This window comes from Prunus avium, chromosome 6 (assembly GCF_965620075.1).
Source record: "Prunus avium chromosome 6, drPruAviu1.hap1.1, whole genome shotgun sequence".
Taxonomy (NCBI): Eukaryota; Viridiplantae; Streptophyta; class Magnoliopsida; order Rosales; family Rosaceae; genus Prunus; species Prunus avium.
Window position 1 is genome coordinate 22,962,227 of NC_142289.1, and position 18,602 is coordinate 22,980,828.

Consider the following 18,602-nt stretch of genomic DNA (forward strand, 5'->3'; position numbering starts at 1 on the left):
AAGGAATTGAGAATTTAATAGATTTTTTTTTTTTGAGAAAGAAAATTCATTCATAGAACTAAAGACGTACAAAGAACGACATGATACATTGGTCTCGTTAAAACCTTCCTAGGACAACCTCATGGGACAAACCCCAGGGGAGGAAAGAGTACCACACATGTCATGGACTAACAATATAGTCTGATTTAGGTCACTTTGGACCATTACAATAAAAGAACAAATAAAAAATGAAAACTAACACATAGACCTCCGACGAGAACCGCAACTATAAACCGACATAGTTGACCACATGAGAGGACCACAGAACATCCCAACTTTCAAAAGAAGCCTTCTATGAGCAAAATCATAGTCCTTTGATACCCATACAAACTAAAAGGCATACAATAGATGAAACTAGGAGAGAACACACAGGAGAAACACATAAACAACAGTAAAAGGACCCCTGAGAAGCACTCCACTTCAACTCAGAATCGGACAAAGAAAACCTCCTATGACCAAGCATAGTTCTTTGGTCAGCACAGAGTAGAGAAGAGCACCACATCCCAACAACTACCACCAGCGTTGCTGCTACCGCTGTTGTATCTGGGGATGGGAAGTGGAGGAGAAGAGGGGATAAGAGGAAGGGAAAAGATGTAAGAAAAAGAATGGGAGATGAGAAGAGGAAGGGGTAGATGGGTGGGGGGGGAGATTGCCGAGGAAGTCGCCGAAGAGGCCACCGAGGGAGCTACCGAAGAGGTTGGCGATGAGGGCGGCGAGGAGGTGGGTGAAGAGGCCGTTAAGGAAGCAACCGACGAGGCCGCCGAAGAGCCTGCTGTGGATGTGCCAAGTGGGCCTTTGCCGTCCACCCCTCGTCGCCCAAGCGGCATCTCCTTTCGCTCGGTAAGAATCCACGCCTGCAGAGGAGGCTGCAGAGGGGACGGCCGAAGAGATCGCCGAGGCCGAGAGGATTCCGCCGTCGCAGTTTTTCTTTTGTTTTTAGGAAGGCAAAATGTCTAACGAAACGCCACGTTTCAGTTCATGGGCTGGTGCGAGGGCCGAGAGGAAGTTCTTTCGGTCAGTCCACGACCGAGTTTTATTAGGCACAAACATTGCCCCCACATCCCCGGATTCTTCGGTCGCGGCATGGGTAGAGGCCGAAAGGATTCCAGGGGATGGACCATTTGCATTCCTTTTGAAGTGATTGACAGTCGGCGCATTTAATACGCAAGCACGTCGTTTAGGCCATCATTGTCCTGATTCGTGCGAGCCGTCGTTCCGTCTCGTCAATTGAAACGACGGCCTCTGGGCTTCCGACACGTCACTGCGCACTTGAGCACGCTGTCAGACCATTACGTCTCTCGAGAGGACCACGCCCTTTCGTTTCGAATTCTAGCGCCAATATAAAAACCGAACTCCTTCATTTCTTCCTTTACGTTTTTAGAATTTTCAGACGCCCAAACTCTACCAAACTCTTCTCTCAATCCTTCAACCCTTTTGAATTTCCGAATCTCAGGACCCCATCTCTTTCTGCCCAGTTATTTCTTTGTTAGCAACCAACGACCTTAGTCGTTTCTTCGGCATTTCTCAGAAAACTCACGAACTCTTTGCCCCTTTTTCTGAGTTTTCGGCTTCCTGGTGTTCTTCGTGTTCATCCTTCTCTTTCCAAACCCCCTCTTTCAAAACACTTGACTTCAATCTCCCTCAATGGCATCCCGCACCTCTTCCTCTGTTGAAGCCCGGTCCCAGGCCTTCCAAACCGAGTTCGAGGACATCTGCCGAGAGGTCCAAGGCTCGGTTTTGCCTAACATCATTATGCCCTGGATCGACGACGACGGCACCGCTACTGATTCCTGCGTTCTCGGCCCTTCCTTGGAGGGTGGCATGCTGGAGAGGCTGGCAGTCCATCTCAGGGACAACCTGGTGGATCTCTCGGCCTTCGACCAAGGAGACTATCAGGACTGGAGCGCCATTCGGCCGCAGCAGCAGTGGCCAACTTCGACCCCAGACTGGGAGAAGTGGCTGCCGAGGATGGAGCATTTCTTCGGCCAGCAGTGGAAGGATCAGGGGATCTACCACCTGATAAAGCTGTTTGACCGACCGATTGTCATGGATCGGTCGCTGTTGGCCGCGACTCTGTGTTTCTGGTCTTTGGCCACGAACACCATGAACCTTCGATTTGGTATGATGACGCCGACCATTCTGGACATGGCCGCCCTATTCGGCCTCTCCCCCCACTGCGTGGAAGTAAACACCGCTCTGGTCGCCCCTGAGGCTGAAGGCAGCTTTAAGGCCGCGTGGCCTACGGTCGCCAAGCTTGCTGGGAGTAAGGCGAAGAACATGCTCAACTACTCCAGCTTCTACAGCAACTTCGGCGTGGAGGGCTCCTTCCTGGCGCACGACCTCTCCATAATCCCTGATGGGGAGACAGAGAATGATTTGAAGGAGATTTGGGGCTCCTTCCTGGTCGGGCGCGACCTTCACTGCGGCCTCTCCAAGGCTGGGGCCGATATTTACTTGCCGAATTACGTGGCAAGGCAATTCAGCCTCATTCAGACCGTCCCCCTCTTCCCTCTGTCAACCAACCGGCTCTTGTCTTGGCGGGCCGATGTCCCCCAGAACCACGGCGTGGCCGGGATCTCCTTTCAGCTCCAGAAGGGGATGACCTTCCTCACTCTGAGGCCGTGGATGCGTCGTAATGCGGTCGATGAAGATGGGAGAGTCTGGTACGAGGATTTTATCTCGACTAGGTTTCTTCGACCAGTTGGGGAGGCCGTGCGGGGGGCTCTTAAAAACACGGATTGGCACGCCCTTCCCCCTAAGACAAACAGGGGGAAGAAAACAACATCAGTGGCCATGGTTCCTGCGCCTCGGCCCACAACAACTGAACAACACCGTGTGCCCACAACTCAGTCAAGCGCCCAGGCCGTGGCATGGCCGAGGGCACCGGCCGCAGCATCACCCACGGTCACGGCTTCGAGGATGACGACTGTGGTGGCAACACCAAAGGCCGTGGAGTTCAGGACCGCGCCATCTCCCCTGTCAGCTCGATCGAGCACCGCCACTGGTAAGTACTTGTCCCTTCAACCCCCCCCCCCCCATCCCCTTGCTTCTTCCCTCCTCTTGCTTCTGACCCATGCCTGACTTATTCGCTTGTTCCTTATAGCTCCGAGCCGCAAAAGGAGCCGAGAAGTCACAGCCATCGAGGCTTCTCGTGAGGTGGGGGTAACAGAAGCCGCGATCGGCGCGAGTGCGGTTGCGCAGGTCATGGAGGAGGCGACCGAGGCAGCGGTCATGGAGCCGCCGAGAAAAAGGCTCCTCTTCGTTCTTTCGGAGGGTGAGGACGAGGAGGAAGCTCCTCCTGCGACCGTAAGTGAATCCCCTTGTTCCTTTTTCGCCCTCATTATGCTGTATCTCTGTACTAATAATTTGGTTTTCTTTTCAGGGGACGGCCGTGGATGCCGAGATCGTCGTCGTGGAAATGTTGGTCGGCGAGGCAGCTACGACCGAGACAGTGGCTGTAGAGGTGCCAAGCACCGAAACAGCGGTCGTAGGGATACCACATGCTGAGGCGGCTACTGCAGAATCGCCGTCGGCGGTCTTGGCTGGGTCTCCGTCGGTTGTAGAATTGCCATTGGCCGCCACGGCCTTAATCGAGCCGCCTTTGGTCGCCCCTCGTCGCCCTAGTGGTATCGTGTTCTGTCGGTAAGTGTCTATTCATTTTTACAAAGAGTTTGCTTCTTTTCAGACTCTTCGTCCTCTCATCAAACTTTTATTTTCAGCCTCCCAGGTCGTCACTGCCGTTGTCCACGGTTGTTGTGACCATGCTCCTAGCACCGTTGTCCCAAGAGTCGACGGTCGTGACGGAGCTGGTGATATCTGAGGCCACGGTCGCCAGTGTGCCGAACCCGCCTCTGGTTGCTTTGGCGGTCCTGACCGAACTTACGGTTGCAGAAGTCTCTGCCGCGCTGCTGGTCGCTGAAGTAAGTACTTAGCTCCTTTCCTTGGCATCCCTCATCTCTCAGTTGGCGGTTTCATATCTGACCCCCTTTTTGTTCTCTTCTTTTCAGGAGCCTGCCTCCTCAGATGACCTTGCCCAACTGTACGCCAGCCTCCATGAGGAGGGAGGCAGCTCGGCCTCGGCCCCTCTGGATGAGGATTCCAAGGCCACTGTTGAACGGCTTCAATAGTTCCTTTTCTTGGGGGTCCACAAAATGACCACCGCCGAGGTTTTCATGGAGTTCAGGTCCTGCCTGGACACAGCTATGGCGCTTGGTTTGCTGGATTCGGCCCAGCTGGACAAGCTGCAGGCTCGTTTGGCCGAGGGCGAGGAAATGATCGGTCGATTTGCGGAGGCCAGCATGAGGATGACCGAGGGGTGCTCGCTTGAGCAGGAGCTGGTGGAGGTAAAAGAACAAGTCCAACCTGCCATGGCTCGGTTGAAGGAAAATGAACTCGTTCTCCAAAGAGAGAACGAGGAGCTTGCACAGGTTGAGGCTCAAATTGCCGAGCTCCAGGCCCGTCGGGATCCTTAAGACAGCGACCGATAAGAAGAAAGCGCTGGCCGAGAGGAAGCTGATCCAGGCAAGGTGGCAGACGGATATAGACGGCGGGGACATTGCTTGGAGACGGATCACCTGCCTGATCTGGGGGATGTTCAGCGAGGGGGTTTAGGCGGGCGGCCATTTATAGACTTCTTTATGATGTAATTTTTATATAGATACATATTCTTACTCGGCCAAAATTGGCCGTTGTTTGTAAACATGAACCTTTTTTTTTTTTTTTTAGTTTAAATTTAAACATGAATTTTTCTTTCGAAAAATGATTGGTTATACTTCCTTTTTTAATACTACCAAATTTCCTCCATTCGCTCTCTCCATAATCCCTGATGGGGTATACCTTTTCAAGCATTGGCCGTTCATTAGCAAATTATGACGTTCTCCGTCTCCCTCTCTCAATTTGGAATGCACTGGGGCCGAGAAGTCGTTCGATAATAAATGGCCCCTCCCAGTTGGATGAGAATTTGCCGAACCGAGGGTCTTTACTCCCGATAGGAAGCACGGCTCGCCATACCAAGTCGCCTTCGGCAAAAGTCTTTTGTTTGACCTTTTTGTTGTATGCCCTTGGCGCCATTTACTTTTGAGCTCGCATTAGGTTGAAAGCGTCAAGCCTTGATCGCTCCAAATCTTCCAATTCTTGAGCCATGGCTTGCGCGTAATCCTTCTTTTCTTGCCCTGGCCGTTCGGTCACACGGAGAGACCGCACCCTTAACTCCATCGGAACAATGGCATTATGGCCGCAGGTTAAGGCATAAGGGGATGTGCTAGTGGCCGAGCGTTTCGATGCGCGGTATGCCCAAAAATCCTTAGGGAGCAAGTCGTGCCAAGCCCTGGGCTTTTCTTATGGGTATGACTCAGTATACCCTGGTGCCTTCGGCCGCCTCTGAGCCAAGCCGTCCTCAATCATTCGTCGGACGTCTTCGAATCGAAGCCCTTGGGGGGGCGCTTCTTGTTGGGTCGTTCTTAGCCGTTGCGACCGAGCCGGGCGGCACTAGATAAGCGCCGTGGGTTTGACCAACCGGGGTGCGCATATGTTGCTGTTGGAATGGCCGATCCGTATGCCTGCGATGGTGGCGTGACGGTCCAACTACTCTGACCGTGCTGTTGTGATGTCATGGAGGTCGCGTTGCTTGGGCCAGGCTACGTCTGGACGGCCAAAGTATGGAGTGGGCCGAGTGGCTGGACCGCGGAAAGCGTGGGGCTATTCTGCCCCAACGATACGGCCAAAGGATGGAGTGGGCCGTACACTGTTTCTACTGGGTAGGTCGGTCCGGGATTTGCCCATGTTGGCTGGGATTGCACCCAGCTATTCGTCGGCGGTTGAGAATGCTGAGCGAAGCCTGGCGCTTGGGTGCGGCCAGAGGTGCCGAGGCTGCTGCTTTCGCCGTAAGGCTCAATCCTGTCGCGCTCTTGGCTTCTCTGTCCGGCTCTGGGAGGTGTTGCGGATGACGTTATCGGCATCTTTTCCTGAAAAAGCGTCCGTAGCTCTGAGGAAAATCTGTCCATTGCTGCATTAAAGGCAAATCATCACGTGATAGCAGGGACGCAGGCTTCATTTAATGAAGTAGTGCCTGTTTAATGCAGCAAACCCACTGGCCACAAAGAAGCATTTAATGCATGAGGGAAGGTGGGAAGTGACTGAAGTCAGGATTTGGTGATGAGGATCAGAGTGATTAGACGTGGACATTCTCACAAGAATTCTGACAGCCTGAGATATTGGTTCACCAGCTATCCAGGCCATAAATGCGTCTCCACGGCCAGAAGCTCAGAACCCACGATCAAGAGCAGCGGCCGAGATTCACCGGGATTTCTGGGGTCACACCACCATACTTCACGATCCCAAATGTCGATTGGACTGCCCACTTGCGCTAATCAGACTCCACTATGCGTAAATTCAGCCTCGATTATTCATCCAGGGACTCTTCCTATAAATACAAGACACGAGCTACATTCAAAGGGTTCAACACCAAAACAAAGCCTCCCACGGAGCAACTTATTTTTTCCTGTAATGCACTTTCAATATCTTTACTTGCTTTCCTAGGAGTAGTGTTAGATTGTAAGGAAAATCCATTCATCAATATATCATACGACCCTTGATTTTCAAGGCGCCGGAGTACCATCCTTGTTATTCGTTCACTCAACCCATATATCACACGACCGTCGCTCCCTGAGCATCGTGCCGGAGCACCGTCCAAAACCCACCACCAACACCATCACTCAACGGCCTTGTAGTTCAGGCCGTGAACCTAACAGCCGAGACCAGTTCCTCTCTCGGCTACAATCGTTTGATTAGGAAGACGAGTTCAAACAGGCACACCACTTATCCATCCAACACTCATCAACAAATCGACGCACGGTAGACCGTGCTGGCACGCCCGCACACAACCGCACCGCACCCAAAAGCAGGAAACCGCGTGTTAACGCATATCCCCTCGGCCCGGAACTCCAGGCCGTGAGATTTGCGTGGCAGACACAATCGTTTGATTAGGACGACGAGTTCAAACAGGCGCACCACTTATCCATCCAACACTCATCAACACATTGACGCACGGTAGACCGTGCTGGCACGCCCGCGCACAACCGCACCGCACCCAAAAGCAGGAAACCGCGTGTTAACGCTTATCCCCTCGGCCCGGAACTCCAGGCTGTGAGATTTGCGCGGCAGACATGCATTACAGGAAAAAATAAGTTGCTCCGTGGGAGGCTTTGGTTTGGTGTTTGAACCCTTTGAATGTAGCTTGAGCCTTGTATTTATAGGAAGAGTTCCTGGAGGAGTAATCGAGGCTGAAAATCTGCATGGTGGAGCCTGATTAGAGCAAGTGGGTAGTCCAATCGACATTTGGGATCGTGAAGCATGGTGGTGTGACCCCATAAATCCTGGTGAATCTCGACCGCCGCCCCGATCATGGACTCTGCGCTTCTGGCAGTGGAGACGCATTTATGCCCTTGATAGCTAGTGACCTAATATCTCAAGCTGCCAGAATTCTTGTGAGAATGTCTACGTCTAATCACTCTGATCCTCATCACCAAATCCTGACTTCAATCACTTCCCACCTTCCCTCGTGCACTAAATGCTTATTCGTGGTCAGTGGGTTTGCTGCAATAAATAGAGGCACTACTTCATTAAATGAAGCCTGAGACCCTGTTGTCACGTGATGATTCGCCTTTAATGCCTTTGGCCGTGATTTTGCTCGGCCTCGGCCTCGGCCTGCACTCGAGGCCGAGATGATCATGCCTTAGCATTTTTCTTTTGTCTTCAGGAAGGCAAAGCACCCTGTTGAAACGCTGCGTTTCAGTTTTACGAGGAAGTGCCAGGGCCGAGAAAAGGGGCTCCTTCGGCCAGCTCATGGCCGTGATTTATTAGGCACAAACATTGCCCCCACATCCCTGGATTCTTCGGCCTCGACCTAGGTAGGGGCCGAATGGATTCCAAGGGATGGACCCTTTGCATTCCTTCTGAAGTGATTGACAACTGGGGCATTAAATGCGCCGCCCAGTCGGCGCATTTATTGCCTCAAGCACGTCGTGTAGGCCATCATTGCCCAGGGTGTCGCTTCGTTTTGTCATAGGAAACGACGGCCTCTGGGCTCTTGACACGTCGTTGCGCCTGTTGAGCGTGCTGACAGAACGTTACGTCTCTCGAGAGAGACATACCCTTTCATTTTGAATTCTAGCGCCAATATAAAAAACCCACATTTCTTTGTTTTCTTCTTTACGCTTTCAGAATTTACAGATGCCTAAGCTTTGCAAAAAACCTCTCCGAATCCTTCAAAACTTTCCAAGCTCTCAAACTCCCAAGTTTACCAGAGAATCCTACCTAAAACTACGACCCTCCTCTATTCTCTGAGTTCAGTCTTTTCAAGAAACCGCATTTCCTCAGTCCTTTTTCAGGGTTTTCCTCTGGTGTTCTTTGTGTTCATCGTCTTTTCTTCACACCTTTCTTTAGAACATCTGATCGGTTCATAATTGTATATTATTTCTTACCCTTCTAGCTTATGATTTGGTTATGTTTTTGAGTTAAACTTGTGCTTTTAATCCTTTTTGTGTTTATCTTTCAGTTAATTGAGCTTTAGGTAACAATGATGGCTTTGGAGAACATAATTCATGCAATTCAAGCATGTTAAGGCCTAATTTGGATGAATTGATGAAGAGCTTAAAGACAAATTCATTATGGCTACAGCCCCCTGCCAGTCCAGTTCCGTAGGTCATATTGCAAGCTTTGTTTCAGCAACCTACATAGCTCGGATGAGGCCACATTCTTCATGAAAGTTGCTCCAATTGGTGTGTACTATAACATATCCAAAATTCAGCCCCATTGGATAAATCTGGAGTCCGTTACCTAGCAAACACAGAACCATGCTCAGGATGGATCTTATCAGCGCGGAAAATGAGTTAGCAATTTGTTTCGGCCTTAACTTCTTCCTCCGACCTTGGATTGGCCCAAATAACATATGGCTGGAAAGAAGACATTCTTAACTTCAATTTAGAGTGCTTAAAGTCCTAATTTGATTAAGAGAAGCCCAAGTTGTAAGCCCTTGAAGTTGCTGGTCATGCTGACCTCAGCATGTGCTGGTTGGATGCTTGGTCATGGTGAGCTAGGTATGAGCTATCATTTCTGGTTGGAAGCTTGGTCATGGTGACATGAAGATGAGCTAGGGCTGCTGGTGGGATTTAGTGGTGAAGTGCATCAACCAATTCAAGATTTTCTAATACAAGTGCATCACCCATTTCAGATTTTCTAATACAAGTGCATCAACCATTTCAGATTTTATAATTCAAGTGTTGTATGCATTAGTCTTATTGAATTCTGATTTTCACTTCCCCTAGGCCTATAAATAGGGAAGTTCTCTAAGCTTGTAATAACACCCCAAGGGGGGGGAGCTCTCAAACACTTCTCTAGAGCTCCCTTCCCTTCTCTCCCTCAAATTCTCTTAGTTTCCCTTTGTAGTTCTCAATTGTTGTAATAAGATCATTCTATTAAATTTTCTTTGTACTAAATATCAAACACTTTTCCTTTCTCTTCTTCTAATTCTCTAAAGCTTTCAAACACATGTTCTTCCAAAATCCTCAAAGTTCTCAAACATCTCTCTACTTCCCTTCTCTTCCAAAAGTCTCCATGTCTCAAACACTTCACAAACACATTTCTCTTCCTTCCCTAAGTTCTCAAATTCTCCAAGTTCACAAACATCCTCCAAGTTCTCAACCACTCTCTTCCAAATTCTCAAAGTTCCTAAACACTCTCTTCCAAAATCCACAAAGCTCTCAAAACACCTCTATACTTTCTTCTCCAAATCCTCCAAGTTCCCAAACACTTTCTTCTCCCTCCTCAAAGTTCTCAAACACTTCCTTTCTTCCTCAAAGTTCTCTTAGTTTCCTTAATGTTTTCTTAGTTGTAATTTATTTTTCTTTGTTATGTAAATTCTTTTCTTAAGTTTTCAAGTTGAATTAGTTTCCAAGTTTCAATTATGGTTTTTGTTCTTATTCATTATGCTTATAAGTTAATATGCTAGTTTGAATGATTGATCACCATTTAGGCTTGCATGTTAGCTATCTTGGTTTGAATTAAGAGTATACACCATGCTTTAATTCGAATTGAACTATGAATAGGAAGAGTATGTATGGACATTCGACAACAGGGATTAGATACATACTTGGTTGTTTAAAATGTTCTTCTATGCTTAATGGGTTCCTAAATTTTTGGATATTCTTTGAAGGAGCTAAATTTTTGGTAACTCCAGTGAGCAACCGCAGTCTATACAGTGTCTAGGAGTTCTTTAAGGCGACACCTTCGGTGTCTAAGAAGTTAGGGTTTTAAGCGGGACCATTGTGACCCCTCCAACCTTCCCGGAACCCCTGGCTGTGTTTTCTGAGGCCCTTAACTGGTCATCCTTAAGTTTTTCTCTTAAAAGAAGAAGCAGTTATTTGTGTATTTACTTAACTAAAAATAAAAAATAAAAATAAAAATAAAAAATCTTGTTTGGGTCTTCGTGTTTTTGTTTGATTGTCGTTCTTTACATTTAGGGTCAATCGTTTCTTTGAGATAGCTAACGTTTTTATTTCCCAATTAAAGAAAAAAAAAACACACATACACTTTAAAATTAAATAATAAATAAAAACTGAAATCATTTCTTCTTGGCGCTCGGTGTCTCGACCATAGGAGCTTTGAGTTTGGCCCTCTGGCTGTCCTCTTCCAGGGCTTCACGCACAGCCTCTTGGGGCTCATCACTTGAGCTCCCAAAGATCGCAATCTTAGCTTGAGCGTAACTACTCTCGCGATCCGCTTGCTTGCGTTTACCCGGTCTGTCTAGGTCCTCCAGTTGCTTTCTCATGTCGCGAGAGTACAACTCTACCATCTTTGATAGATTTTTATTCTCGTCTCGCAATACTTCTAGCTGGTGTCGATTCACCTCCACAATCCTTGACCTCTCCCTTTTCAAGCTTTTTATAGCACTCTGACAGTCTTCAACCAAACTTCGCTCCGCCGCCAACTGAGCTTTAAGCACCTCTACCTCATGGGACTTCGCAAGTAGGCGATGACCCAAACTTGCGACACATGCTGTACTCTGCACGCTCAGTGCCAGGGCATCACTCGTGACCCGGTTGTCATCCCTTGTCCCGAACACACGTATATCTTTGGGAGTCACTAAATTTCTGCAAACTCCAATGGCAACATCGTTGTCCAGGAGTATTGAGTCATTGACAGTCACAGGCCCCCGTGCAGAGGCAAAGTAGGGCATCCATACTGGTGCTACTGCTTAGCCTCGTGTCTGAGTCGGTGGAGCTAGGTTGAGATCTAACGAAAAGGGGTAGGAAGAAGCCATTTGATTTCTCACTTTTTTTTTCTTTTTCTTGCTTCTTTTCTCTTTTGTGTTTCTGAGTTTGTGTGTTTTTTGTTTTTTGTTTTTTTCCCTTCTTTTTCCTTCTTATAGATGTAGTCTTTGACAAACAAACCCTAGCCGTTGCAGCGTCTAAGCGTTTTCTGAATATCCAGCGTTCCTCGAGTCCCACAACCTTCTCACTTTCCAACCGTTTCCAACACATTTGTCACGACTTGCTTTGTCTGAACGGACGCGTTCAGCAAAGTTGTCGCGCCTTTCCATGAGCCCGTAATTTTCGCTTGTGGATCTGCGGCGCCTCTATGCGTCGACACGTGGCTCCTGCTTTCTGCCCGTGACTATCCATGAAACGACATCAGGGACCACATTCCCTCTTTTTAGAAATCCCGCTTTGCGCTCATAATTCACGTTTTATCTTTTTAAGAAAAAAATTAAATTTAAACGTGTGGGCTTCAGATTTCATGTTGGGTCGGGTTTTACCGTTGTTGGGTTAATTTCATTTTGGGTTGGGCTTTCAATTGTTTGGGTTTCAGTTTGTGTAAGACTATCTGTTAGGGCTTACTGTTTTGAGTGTTTTACTGTTTCGTGTTTTTTTATTTATTTATTTTATTTTATTTTATTTGATTGTTTGTTTTGTAATTTTTATTTTGTAATTGTTTTATTTTATTTTTGTATGTTTTGTGATTTTTATTTGCTTTAATACCCTTCATTTGTTGTTATGACATTGGTTGTGGCTAATTTTTAAACATTGAGGACAATGTTCATTTCTAGGTTTGGGGGTATTGGAGTTTAGCAAGTAAATTTGGTTTTTCTTAAAATTTAAAAAAATAATAATTGAAAAAAAAAAATTATTTATTTTTTTGCTTGTTTTTATTTTAAGTATTGTTTTGTTTTGTTTTTGTTTTGAGTCACTTTCCGAACACTTATGATGAGATAGTGATAAATGTTTGCATGACTTAAATAAAAATTGGATTTCATTTTATTTTAGTGTTTTTTTTTCTTTATTAAAAAATAAAAAAAAATTTGGCATTGTTCTAGCATGATATGTTTGAAACCTTCTTTACACTTGCCATTTGTTTCATAATTTTCCAATTAAAGGATTTGCATGACCCAAAGAATTGTATCAAGCACAAATTAGACTTATATAACCATATAAAGTGAGCTTTTGAGCCTTGTACTTCAATTCATGAGTGTTATATACATACTCTTATTTTCTTGTCATCAAAGTTGTTGTTTGATCTCATTATTTATTGATTTGGTTGAACACTTAAAAGTCATTCATTCTTATGCAATTTGACTTCACGACATTTAAGAAGTGATATTAAGGCCCTCTTTGGATCGTTTGTGCCTTTCAAGCTAACCTTATGCATGCTTAAGCATGATTTTCCATTGTTAACCATTTTGAGCCTACATGTAAACCTTTTCTTTCATTTAACCAATTATATTTCCTCGCCTTAGCCTGAAAAACAAATATTTACCTTTCTAAAGAACTCATGAGCTTTAATTGGGATGTGTTTTTCATACTAAGTTTGGGAATTTCGAAGAAAAAAAAAAAAATCACACAATTGGTGAAAGAAAAGAGAAAAGTTGTGATTAAGTGGTGGTTGAATGAAATTTCATTTTTGGGCCTTCAAAATAAATTGGTGGTTGTTCAGGAAAGGAGTGAATCAATGTAAATGAAGGGTATAAGGAGTTTTGATCAGGTAAAAGAAAAAAATCTAATCGTGATGATTCGAAGTCTTGTAAACAATTATTTTATGCTCTTGCATTGCGAGTTCCTTGGACTTTGTATTATCCATATCCTTCATTTCTTACTCACCTTACACCCTTGGCCCCATTACAACCCATGTTAAAGACCTAAATTGATCTTAAATGTCATGTGGTTGAATTGCATTCATTTTTCTACTTTTAAGTGTTTGACATCCTTCTTGAGATCATATTAATGCAAGTTCTTCATATTTCTATTGCGAGTTAAGTCCCTTATGGTTTAACTCTATTCTCATGTTTATAACTGAGTGTGCATTATAGCCCTCTTCTGAGTGATTCATTTGTGAGAGGACAACTTTGGTGAGATTTGAAGTTGAACTTATGCTTTGTATGATTTTTGAAATTGTGTGAAAACTAAGATTGGGGAATTTGTTGCATTTGGCTATCACACTACTACACTTTGAGCATATTGTGTTTAGAACTTTGCCGCTTTGTAAATAATGTCTAAAAATTGAGCTTTTATTGTTAAAACGTTTAAGTCATGTGCATGAGTCATTTCTCTTCAGAAAATGTTCGGAAAAATTGTTTTAAGTTCTTTGTGTTTTTGTGTTTGTTTTTGTTTTTGGTTTTGCTTAAGGACTAACAATCTTTAAGTTTTCTAATTACTTTGTTTTACAGAGTCAGTAAAACGTTTGTGGGTATCGTATCTGTTAAACCCTCAGGAGACACAACTCCTCCTACTAGGGATGCCTAGAGGTTTAAAGGCTTGTTGCATATGCTAAATGCAATCGAGTTACCTACGAAAGTGGTTTAGTTAACTTCTAGTTTTGTTTTTAACTTTGTTTTGTGTTGTTTTGCTCGAGGACTAGCAAAATCTAGGTTTGGGGGTATTTGATCGGTTCATAATTGTATATTATTTCTTACCCTTCTAGCTTATGATTTGGTTATGTTTTTGAGTTAAACTTGTGCTTTTAATCCTTTTTGTGTTTATCTTTCAGTTAATTGAGCTTTAGGTAACAATGATGGCTTTGGAGAACATAATTCATGCAATTCAAGCATGTTAAGGCCTAATTTGGATGAATTGATGAAGAGCTTAAAGACAAATTCATTATGGCTACAGCCCCCTGCCAGTCCAGTTCCGTAGGTCATATTGCAAGCTTTGTTTCAGCAACCTACATAGCTCGGATGAGGCCACATTCTTCATGAAAGTTGCTCCAATTGGTGTGTACTATAACATATCCAAAATTCAGCCCCATTGGATAAATCTGGAGTCCGTTACCTAGCAAACACAGAACCATGCTCAGGATGGATCTTATCAGCGCGGAAAATGAGTTAGCAATTTGTTTCGGCCTTAACTTCTTCCTCCGACCTTGGATTGGCCCAAATAACATATGGCTGGAAAGAAGACATTCTTAACTTCAATTTAGAGTGCTTAAAGTCCTAATTTGATTAAGAGAAGCCCAAGTTGTAAGCCCTTGAAGTTGCTGGTCATGCTGACCTCAGCATGTGCTGGTTGGATGCTTGGTCATGGTGAGCTAGGTATGAGCTATCATTTCTGGTTGGAAGCTTGGTCATGGTGACATGAAGATGAGCTAGGGCTGCTGGTGGGATTTAGTGGTGAAGTGCATCAACCAATTCAAGATTTTCTAATACAAGTGCATCACCCATTTCAGATTTTCTAATACAAGTGCATCAACCATTTCAGATTTTATAATTCAAGTGTTGTATGCATTAGTCTTATTGAATTCTGATTTTCACTTCCCCTAGGCCTATAAATAGGGAAGTTCTCTAAGCTTGTAATAACACCCCAAGGGGGGGGAGCTCTCAAACACTTCTCTAGAGCTCCCTTCCCTTCTCTCCCTCAAATTCTCTTAGTTTCCCTTTGTAGTTCTCAATTGTTGTAATAAGATCATTCTATTAAATTTTCTTTGTACTAAATATCAAACACTTTTCCTTTCTCTTCTTCTAATTCTCTAAAGCTTTCAAACACATGTTCTTCCAAAATCCTCAAAGTTCTCAAACATCTCTCTACTTCCCTTCTCTTCCAAAAGTCTCCATGTCTCAAACACTTCACAAACACATTTCTCTTCCTTCCCTAAGTTCTCAAATTCTCCAAGTTCACAAACATCCTCCAAGTTCTCAACCACTCTCTTCCAAATTCTCAAAGTTCCTAAACACTCTCTTCCAAAATCCACAAAGCTCTCAAAACACCTCTATACTTTCTTCTCCAAATCCTCCAAGTTCCCAAACACTTTCTTCTCCCTCCTCAAAGTTCTCAAACACTTCCTTTCTTCCTCAAAGTTCTCTTAGTTTCCTTAATGTTTTCTTAGTTGTAATTTATTTTTCTTTGTTATGTAAATTCTTTTCTTAAGTTTTCAAGTTGAATTAGTTTCCAAGTTTCAATTATGGTTTTTGTTCTTATTCATTATGCTTATAAGTTAATATGCTAGTTTGAATGATTGATCACCATTTAGGCTTGCATGTTAGCTATCTTGGTTTGAATTAAGAGTATACACCATGCTTTAATTCGAATTGAACTATGAATAGGAAGAGTATGTATGGACATTCGACAACAGGGATTAGATACATACTTGGTTGTTTAAAATGTTCTTCTATGCTTAATGGGTTCCTAATGCTTAATTTTAGGTTAGACAACAAATGATCAAATTAGGGAATTAGGAACACAAGGTTATGACCACACACCATGGCTTAATCATACTTTAGCTAGAATCAATCCATTAATCTAAATTGAACTTGGGAACTTATTTGCTTGAGTTACTTATTTCTTTCTTCCTTGTTTTATGTTCTTTGTTTTTGTTTCTATTTTGTGTAGGGAAACTAAATTGGATCATTCAATCACCAATCCCTGTGGAATCGACCTCGCACTTACATATGCTATACTACCAACGGTTCGTGCACTTGCGAGTATCACAAGTTGAGGATGCAGCTTAATCCATTTTGGTGGAGCTAAATCTACGCAACAACATCCACCCTTGATATGATTTAATGGCCTCCAGTACTTCCACATCTGTTGAAGCCCGGTCCCAAACCTTCCAGATGGAGTTCGAAAACATTTGCCGAGGAATCCAGGGCTCGGTCCAACCCAATATCATCACGCCCTGGTCCGATGACGACGGCGTCCCTACTGACTCCTGCATCCTCGGCCCCTCTGTAAATGGCGGAATGCTAGAGAGGCTAGTGGCTCTCTTGAAGAATGATCTGGTGGACTTCTCAGCCTTTGACGGGGGGGATTTTCAAGATTGGAACATTGTTAGGCCGCAGCAGCAATGGCCAACCGTGACCCCGGATTGGGAGAAATGGCTGCCGAGGATGGAACATTTCTTCGGCCAACAATGGAAAGATCAAGGCATCTACCACTTGATCAAGCTATTCGATCAGCCGCTTGTTATGGACCGGTCTCTCCTGGCTGCGGCCCTGTGCTTCTGGTCGTTGTTTGTGCCTGATAAATCACGGCCATAAGCTGTGATGAGCACATAAACTATCACATTTATTATCCCTAAATATATTTGTTAGTAATTTATTTTCTTACAATTTTAGTTAATTAGGTTTGTTTTTCACTTTTGCACTTGCTTACATACCCATTACATAATTGATGATGATTTCATCTTAAGGTTGAAGAAGATCATTGGATGCTAGTAGGCAAATGGATGCAACAACCAATGAAACAAAAAGATGAAGAATTTGGAGAATGGAGTCATCAACACTATGAAATAAATAAAGGAAGCAAATTGGGAATTGGTTTGATGGCAAGTGGAAGACATATTCAATTCATGCATGGAGTGGATGAAGCAACAAACAAGATGGTGGCTTGAAGATGTGGAATCATGAACTATTAAAATTGTGAGTTAAGCAAATGAAATGAAGGATGATGATAAGAGGTGCAACACTTAACCAAAAGAAAGGATTGAATAACAAAAGCAAGTAGAAGTGGAGCAACAATTGAAGAAAAGAAGAAATATTAAGATGAGGGTTACGGTTGTGCATTGAATGAGATGAGAATTTTAGATTTTAATATTTCCCTAGTTGTTGAGATTTAAGGCTATAAATAGGAAGCTCTACAAGCCTTCAAACCACACCAAGCTCACAATCTTCTCTTGAGCTCTCTCTCCTTCCTCCAATTCTTCTAGTTCTAAATTTCTGTTTTAGTTTTATTTTATGGGGAACTAACTCCCTAGCTAAGGCTAGGAGAAAGCTTTTAATATAAGTGTGTAATTTTTATTAGTTTGATCCAAACTTAAGCTTTAATGTGAATTTGTAGTTTTTGTTCAAATAGAATTTGTAGTTTTCTTTTTAATTAATTGATGAATGTTTGATAATCTATTTCATGGGTTCAATCATGTTTTTCCCATTGTGTAGTAAAAACTTTCATGCTTTTAAAAGAGAAGAAAATTACTAAAGATTAATAGAATTTTGATGAAGATTATTTTTTGATAGTTTGTTGCCAATGGTACAAGTTATGCTTAGAATACTTCTAAAGGAAATTAAAAAGAGCTTTAATTATTTTGAATACCTACATTGGAAAATATTTTGTGGATCAAATTATTAAGAGTTGCATGCTTATGTTAAAAGTGGAAACCCAATGCCTTAGTGTTTTAATCAATTGAATTTTCTCTAAATCAAATCTTGCATAAATCAACCTCTCAATCACACTTGTTCTTTTTCATCTCTGTTATTTTCTTTACACTGCTCTTTGTGGATACGACACTCGGACTTCCGAGCTACACTACTATACGACACCTCCCTTGGATTTTGCAAAGTGGTGCGAACAAGCTGGCCGAAGGAGCCCTTTCTCTCTGCCCTGGCACTTGTTCGTAAAAACTGAAACGCAGCGTTTCACCAGGGTACTTCGCCTTCCTAAAGATAAAAGAAGAAATGCTAAGGCATGATCATCTCGGCCTCAAGCGCAGGCCGAGGCCGAGGCCGAACAAAATCGCGGTCAAGGCATTAAAGGCAAATCATCACGTGATAGCAGGGACGCAAGCTTCATTTAATGAAGTAGTGCCTGTTTAATGCAGCAAACCCACTGGCCACAAAGAAGCATTTAATGCATGAGGGAAGGTGGGAAGTGACTGAAGTCAGGATTTGGTGATGAGGATCAGAGTGATTAGACGTGGACATTCTCACAAGAATTCTGACAGCCTGAGATATTGGTTCACCAGCTATCCAGGCCATAAATGCGTCTCCACGGCCAGAAGCTCAGATTCACCGGGATTTCTGGGGTCACACCACCATACTTCACGATCCCAAATGTCGATTGGACTGCCCACTTGCGCTAATCAGACTCCACTATGCGTAAATTCAGCCTCGATTACTCATCCAGGGACTCTTCCTATAAATACAAGACTCGAGCTACATTCAAAGGGTTCAACACCAAAACAAAGCCTCCCACGGAGCAACTTATTTTTTCCTGTAATGCACTTTCAATATCTTTACTTGCTTTCCTAGGAGTAGTGTTAGATTGTAAGGAAAATCCATTCATCAATATATCATAGGACCCTTGATT